Below are 7,702 nucleotides of genomic sequence, written 5' to 3'. Positions count from 1 at the left end.
CGTTCCAAGCCCCATTTGCAATATATAATGCTTTTTCCAGATGTGGCAGAGGACTGAGTCATTCAGAGCTCCCTGGTTTCATAAGCTACAAAGGAATCAACTTAATTATCACATCAGATTAATCATTGCAATGCACTTTTCAGCAGACAAAATACATTACAATGCCCTGAATCGTTAACAAAAAGACAAGAAACCACTGTGCTTCAGTATTCCAAATATTTATTTTGGCATGACAATGAGACCTTTTTAACCCAGCTATATCCTTTGCTGGGCCTCAAGGAAACACTAACAGCAAGTAGCAAGAAGAAATCAGTTCAAGAGGTCCAGAAAGGCAGGGAAAATGAAAAGGGATGTTTGGGAAACACTGTGAAGCAGTAGACATATTAATTATTCTAACAACACAATAAGATCCTTTTCCTAGCTCCCCCCTAAGCAGTACTGCAATAAAACTTACTAAATTAGACTTCAGGGCTCACAGTTATATTCAGATAGAGAGCCAGAAGTGAAGTCAGTTGGCAAAAGGAGAGTGCAGAGGCAGAATAAATTGGATAACTATTCTACAATAAACAAACATAATACAAGCATTAATACTTTTAAAGTCATGTCTAGTGAATAGTTCCATTCTGTAATGAAAGGGCAAACTACAATACTGAATTACAAAAAGAAATGCTATGGTTACATACGCTTCAGGTTACAGACTCCGCTAACCCAGAAATAATGCTTCAGGTTAAGAACTTTGCTTCAGGATGAGAACAGAAATTTTGCTCCGGTGGCGCGGTGGCAGCAGGAGGCCCCATTAGCTAAAGTGGTGCTTCAGGTTAAGATTAGTTTCAGGTTAAGAACAGACCTCCGGAACAAATTAAGTACTTAACCTGAGGTACCACTGTATATGCATTTAACACTGAAGAATAAGAACCTGGTCAGTGTCCTTGACTCCATGACTGAGTTTAGGTTTCCAGCACCCTGCAGAATTCTTGAGGTCAAAGACTGTAAGCAGACCAACATTCAGATTTCTCCTGAATTGAAAGGGGATTAATAATACTACAGATTAACATTTGATCACCTACTCGTAATAAACCCTGTCCCACATTGCCACCTGTGAAAAGTATGCTTAATACTATGCCTACATACAGCCAGCAATGGGTCCAACCACTGCCTGCCAATACCAAGTTGTATCTGCTCAGCAGCAGTGATTCAGCTAAGGCTGGACCTTGAGGCTGAGTTCATAAACATGACTGGCTAACCCACCCACCCCTGCCACATGACCATTAAGTCTAGGGTCTAAAATTACTTACATACCCCACTGGTCAACACTATTTTATTATTAGCCCAACAGAATTCTGGCATGAGCCTTAAGAGCTGTGCTGGATCAGGTCAAAGGCTCATCCAGTCCAGTACTCTGTTCCCAGTGGCCAACCAGTTGCTTCTAGGAAGCCCACAAGTCAAATGTGAGCACAACAGTACTCTTCCACTCATCCTCTCTGCCGCGCCCAGAAGTTGGTATTCAAGGGCATATGACCCTCTGATGCTGGAGGTAGTATAAGCCCACTGGTAGCGATTGATACCACATTCTGTGTGAATCTGTCTAATCCCATTTTAAAACTACTTTTAACGGTAGCCACCACCTTATCTTGCAGTAGCAAATTCCAAGTTTTAACAATGTGCTGTATGAAGATGTTTGCCTTGAACCTCCCACCATTTAGCTTCATTGAGTGACCTCAGGTAGCAGTATTATGTGAGAGGCCTATCCATTTTCTACACACCATACATATAATTCTATATCAGGCTTCCTCAACCTCGGCCCTCCAGATGTTTTGAGACTACAATTCCCATCATCCCTGACCACTGGTCCTGCTGGCTAGGGATAATGGGATTTGTAGGCCAAAAACATCTGGAGGGCCGAGGCTGAGGAAGCCTGTTCTATATCACATCCCTTCCCCCTTGTTTGACTTTTCTTCTTCCAAAGCTAAAAAGCTGCAGATGCTACATGTCAGTCAACGTTTCCTCATAGACCCCTAGTAATTTCCCCACACCTTCCTGCTTCTCCAGCTATCATCAGGACAAAAAGCTACAACCCTTCAGGCCCAGCTTGTAAGTGAAATGACTGGTCATAACCAGTTGGGCCGGTCTGCATGCGCATCTCTGGAAGATCCACCCTTACCCAGGATAGATAAAAATCAAGCCCTTCTAAGAAGAAGAAAAACATCTGAGGATGTCAAATATTTTCTTTAAACTAAATGTTCTAGTCACTTCACTTCAAAAATAATATTGTATAGCTAGAAAGGGTTGGGAAAAGGCTAATCAAGGGGATGGAGCCACTTCCCTATAAGGAAAAGTTACAACATTTTTGTTTAGAAAAAAAAGGCAGGAAAGAAGGAAACACAACGGAGGCACATACAATTACAATTTTTGTAAACCACTTTGAGGTTTTCGTACAATCAGTGTATATATTTTATGAAATTAATAATAATAATAAAAAAAATTCATGGTGTGCAAAAAGTAGATAAATAAAAAGTTTTCTTTCTCTCTTTTAACTCTAGAGCTCAATGGACATCCGATGAAACTAAATGGCCAAAGATTCAAGGCAGCTAAGAGATTCCCATTTGCTTGGAAATGAGTATCTTCTCTTCACATTTTATGGTGTGTAGCATTACAGACACCAATGTGCACACATGAATATGCCTATATTGCTACATAAGTAAATCGTTTGTCTTCTAAGTTGTTTTATTCTGCTATAGTATATGGACTAACACAATACATGCTATTCCGATTCTGAATCATGTGTCACTGGGACAAAGGCTGAGAAACTGTTATTTGCTATATTTCTACATTAGAAAAGCCCAGAATATTAATTTTCATTCTGCCAACACCTGGAACTCCTAACTCACCATGTTTTAGTTTATGAACTTGTTAAAGTTGCTTAATGGCAGAGTCACGTACAAGCACTTTTCACGTGTTCCAAACCAGACTCGGCACTGACCCCAGGATCCCTTGCTGTTGTGTTGTACAGAGGGTTGGGGCTAGTTCTTCTTCTTCTTCTTCTTCTTCTTCTTCTTCTTCTTCTTCTTCTTCTTTTCCTCTCCCTCTCTTTCTTTTAAACAAGTGTTAATATATAAGCAAGACTAAACATTTAAGCCAATCCAACTTTCGGAATTTCCCAATGGAAAATTGCAGTCTTTGAGGTCAGTGTAATCTTAGCACTAGGACTATCAGTCACTTGAAACTTTTCCATTATAGAGGAACAGTAACTTCTACAAGCTTGCCAGCTGAACCAATTTTATCTGGAGTGTTTTGATGGAAGGACCCAGCTGGTGAAACCATGAGAATCTTGGCTTTCCCCCAAGCAGATGCAGACTTTAAGACTTGTGCACACATAAAAACAAGACACATTGTAAAATCCCAGAATGAGCTGAACAATTTTTAATATTAAGTACCAATTTAATTGTTTGGTTGGAGGGTTTTGGGCTAAGCAGCAACTCAAATTAGAACATTAGATTTTTTTATACTCTATGTGCAATTTTAAAAATACATAAGACAGCATTAGCCCTGCATTTATTGAACAGCAGCCTTCCATGTTCCATAGAAATAAGCTGCATTTATAAATGAAAAATGTTTCAAAAGCAGCTTGTGATTTGGCATGGGGCTCTGCTGTTCTAAAGGGAGAAAGGTTTTCCGAAATCTCACTAGCATACCCCAGCTCTTTCAATGAACCTAAAGTAGCTCTTTTGATTCTAGCCATTCTGTTATGATTAGGGCTCTCATCCTGTGAGCTCATAACATTTACAGAAATGAGGCCAAGGTAGGGTTGCTGTACTTTATGAATAGCCTCCTTATGTGAACACTTGCTTTACTCCTACTCCACCTATTCAGCAAATATTTTGAGGGGGTAAAAGAAACGACAAGAGTCACCAACGGGAGAACAAAGACATAACATGCATGGATACGGGGCAATAGCAGAAAATAAAGGCTGAAATTTATTTTTTCAACCTATGATGTGATAGCAGAAAGGGGGAAAGAAACATTAAGAAGTAGATATAGCCCCTTCTGCTGAATCATTCCTAAGGACAGGATTTTGGAAACAGCTGGAAATCTGCCAGGATGCTTCCAGATAGAGAGTTCATAGTGCTACCATTGTTCTTCTGCTGTAAGCTAAAAGCAGAATGGCAAGCAGCCATTATCCATGCTTCTGGACTCATCTTGCACTGTTTGATGTGTGCATCCCACTATATTACATAGCTATGGTGGGTGTGGCATAGCTGTGTGAGCAGCGTTGTCCTTTTCCCCACCCTTCAACCATACTTCTGACATTTTGAAGCATGTGCTTCTCAAAACCATTTTAGCAACAATTTTTTGTGCATGCACCTGGATTTGTGTCTATAGAGTGCCTATACTACCGGTCAAGATGATTGCAGCTCATCTTACTTCCAAGTAAGCATGGTTACACAACCAGGCTCTAATTCCTGTAGATTTCACCTGAGGGTGCCAGATTTCTAATGTAGCCAATTCCACAACTGGATCTAGAACAACACAATTTCCTCTGCTTGTTAGCTGTACTATCTACTACAACACAATTCTGGGTTGTATTCAACCAAATCTTACTCAGAGTAGACCTACTGAAATGAATAAACATAAGTTACTCATGTCAGTTAAGTTTGATGGGTTTATCCAACTAGGACTAGTGTTGAGTACCACTTTTTTTTTTACATAGTGTCTATAGCACAGGGCTGACAGATTATAGGTGGAACCTACACAGATTTTCTAAGAAAGCAAGTACATGGCTAGAGGATTGTAACTTTATAGGATTACAGACAAAATTTACATGTCTGTACTTGGAAGCAAGCACTGCTGTTTACAGTGTGATCAACTAATTAAATAGCTTAAATTGAAATGTGTGGTTGAGGAAATCTCATTCCAGGAAACAATTAATTGGTTGATCAAGAGAAAGGATTTGTGGTGCATGACATGAAATGGCTCCAAAACCGGAAAAGCATAGCAAGCAGTAGAGAAAGAAGGAACATACCTAAGGTGTAATTACCTTATCCAAGGACAACCCATTCTATTGTCCTACCATTATCTGTAAAGAGCTGGCAATATTTACTTCCTTAACAGATTTTGGATGGTAAGAAAAAATATAGAGGAAGCATAGACTCATAGAACTGTAGAGTTGGAAGGGACCATGAGGATCATCTCTAATCCAACCTCCTGCAACGCAGGAATTATTTTGCCCAATGTGGGACTTGAACCCCAAACCCTGAAATCAAGAGTCTCAAGTTATAATGAAAACATAGGACGATAACAGTTACAATGGAAGTGGAATGCAAACAATGGAAACAGTTACAACGGAAATCTAATAAAATTGCATTAAGGAGGCATAGCAATTGTACATTAGAAGCCTCATCTGGAAGCAATCCAGGCTTGCAAGTATGAAGCACGTCCTCCAAAAGTATTTTTGATGGTTCCCATAATCTGTTTTCAGTGCTTAGTCAAAAACATATGAAAAACTACAATAAGAAGTTCTTACAGCATCCGAAAAATACCTTTACTCTTTAAGAATGTGGAAAAACTTTATCTAGCAGCTCACAAACCTAGGATGAGTTTTTTCAGTCTTAGGGTATGATAACTCAAAAGTTAAGTTCTATGTTTACTCTGAAATAAATATGTATAGGCAAACTAAGAAGTCTAAGATTGCAGTTATACATATTTATTCCTAAAACCCAAAGGATTCAATAGAACTTACTGATGAATAATCCTACTTAGGACTGTACTGGTAGTCAATTATTTAGTGTTTAAATACCTAGTTAATTGATTAGTAGTTAATCACCTAAGCTTTGTCACAAATCAAAGTTGCTTTCTCCAGTGGGGATTTTCCGAGTGTTCTGAAGATGGGTCAGCCTGTGTTCAAAGTGCTTCATGTACAGTACTTTATTTCAGTAATCCTTCCAGCAGTTCTACAAGGTCGCTATTAATATCCTCATATTGCAGACTGGGGGAAGGGACGAGGTTGAGAAAATAATGATTTGATTGTTTACAATACTGCACCAGCTGTTTCCCATTCCAATTAAATGTTAACTTTTGCTTTCTTAATAATGTGGTATCCTTTGACTCTGCAACTGCAAGTTGTTGTTTAAGAACAACTGTCTACCTTCTCCAATTTCATCATTTAGAAGCAAGGCAATGAATCAATCAAGAATTCAATCTTAAGCAAATTTACAAGGGAGTATGTCCTAGTTAACTGTGACATACTTCTGAGAAAACATACATGATTTTCTGCCTTGTTAACTTTATAGATGCACTTACCTGGGAGAAAGAACCAATGAAGTTTGTAGGCATGTAGGACTGGTGTTTATAAATGCTGTGCAGCCAACCATTTGCATGTATACTCAGATATAAATCCTGATGTGTTGTGTGGACTTACTTTCAAGTAGACGTGCAGAGGGCTCTGATGATGCAGATTCTAGTCCAGGAAAGCTTATGCCACAATAAATTTATTATTGTTAACAGCCTCCTTCACTCTTCTGCCCCAATAGATCAGCACGGTGACTCCTCTGGAATTCCTAAACACACCAGGAAGAGCCATGTACAGGCTCTGTACATGCTCCACACATATGAAAGGTTCCAGGTTCAACCCTGCCCATCTTCAAGGAGGGCTGAAGAGCTGCTGTCAGTCAGTGTATAGACTCCAACTAAACATCAGGAAGATATTTCTGATGGAAAAGAGCTGTTTGACTGTGGAACAGTCTCCCTCGGGAGGTGGTGGACTTGGAGGTTTTTAAGGAGAGGTTGGATGGCCATCTACCATGTATGATCTAGTAGAGATTCCTGCATTGAAGGGGGTTTGATTAATTACCCCCTTGTGGTCCCTTCCAATGCTATGCAGAAACCCTCCAAGGGTCCCTATTTTCCAGGAACAGTCCCAGATTTACAGCAGCCATCTCAGTTTCTGATTTGATACCGCAATGCCCTCCTTGTCCTTAGGATGTCCCTATTTTCATCAGAGAAATGTTGGAGGACATAGAGTTTGGGGGGCCCTGAGCCAAGGAGATCAGTAACTATACAACCTTTAGAAGACATCTGAAGGAAGCTTTGTATAGGGAGGTTTTTTTACGTTTTTATATATGCTGGAAGCTGCCCAAACTGGCTGGGGCCAGTGGCGTAGCGTGGGTTGTCAGCACCCGGGGCAAGGCAAGTAATTTGTGCCCCCTAACCCGTGGATTTGCGCCCCCTAACCCTAACCCCCAGATGTTGCACCCGGTGTGGCCGCCCCCCCCTGCACCCCCCATGCTACCCCACTGGCTGGGGCAACCCAGTCAGATGGGGGGGGATAAATATTATTATTATTATTATGGAACAGTACGTCCTTATTTTCATCAGAGAAATGTTGGCAAAGTATGCTATAATTCTCTAAGGTGCCTTCCTTTGAGCAATGCTCCTTGCCACTTCCCCATGTTAACAGTACAATCCCCAATGGCGTTTAGGGAAACCCAACAAGATGTATAAATAGTAAAATAAAATAATAATACTCAGAAGTGAGCCCAGCTAAACTCAACGGTGGTTCCCCTCTGGTAAACTCAAATGGAGGGCGACAGGGCGAGGGGATGGAAGGAGCGAATCAGACGAATCGGACGCAGAACCGAGGCGGCTGATATTAACAGCGCTTTTCCTGACGCCGCTCGAGCCTTCTTTCCCTCAGCGCGCAGAAGGC

The 7,702-nt window shown here is 40.6% G+C and overlaps 1 long non-coding RNA gene across 1 annotated transcript; it reads right to left on the bottom strand.

Moving 5' to 3' along the window:
- Positions 1 to 202: 202 nt before the first annotated feature.
- On the bottom strand, positions 203 to 7,233 carry LOC310843042. Its single transcript, XR_014563487.1, has 2 exons — positions 6,298 to 7,233; positions 203 to 3,362 (listed from the first exon to the last, which is right to left on the bottom strand). It is a non-coding gene; the product is annotated as an uncharacterized lncRNA (long non-coding RNA).
- Positions 7,234 to 7,702: the final 469 nt, after the last annotated feature.

The sequence above is a fragment of the Podarcis gaigeae genome, assembly GCF_964106915.1.
Source record: "Podarcis gaigeae genome assembly, chromosome: 4".
Classification (NCBI taxonomy): domain Eukaryota; kingdom Metazoa; phylum Chordata; class Lepidosauria; order Squamata; family Lacertidae; genus Podarcis; species Podarcis gaigeae.
Note: the sequence above shows the minus strand (reverse complement) of the source record. Positions and strands in the feature narration are given on the sequence as shown.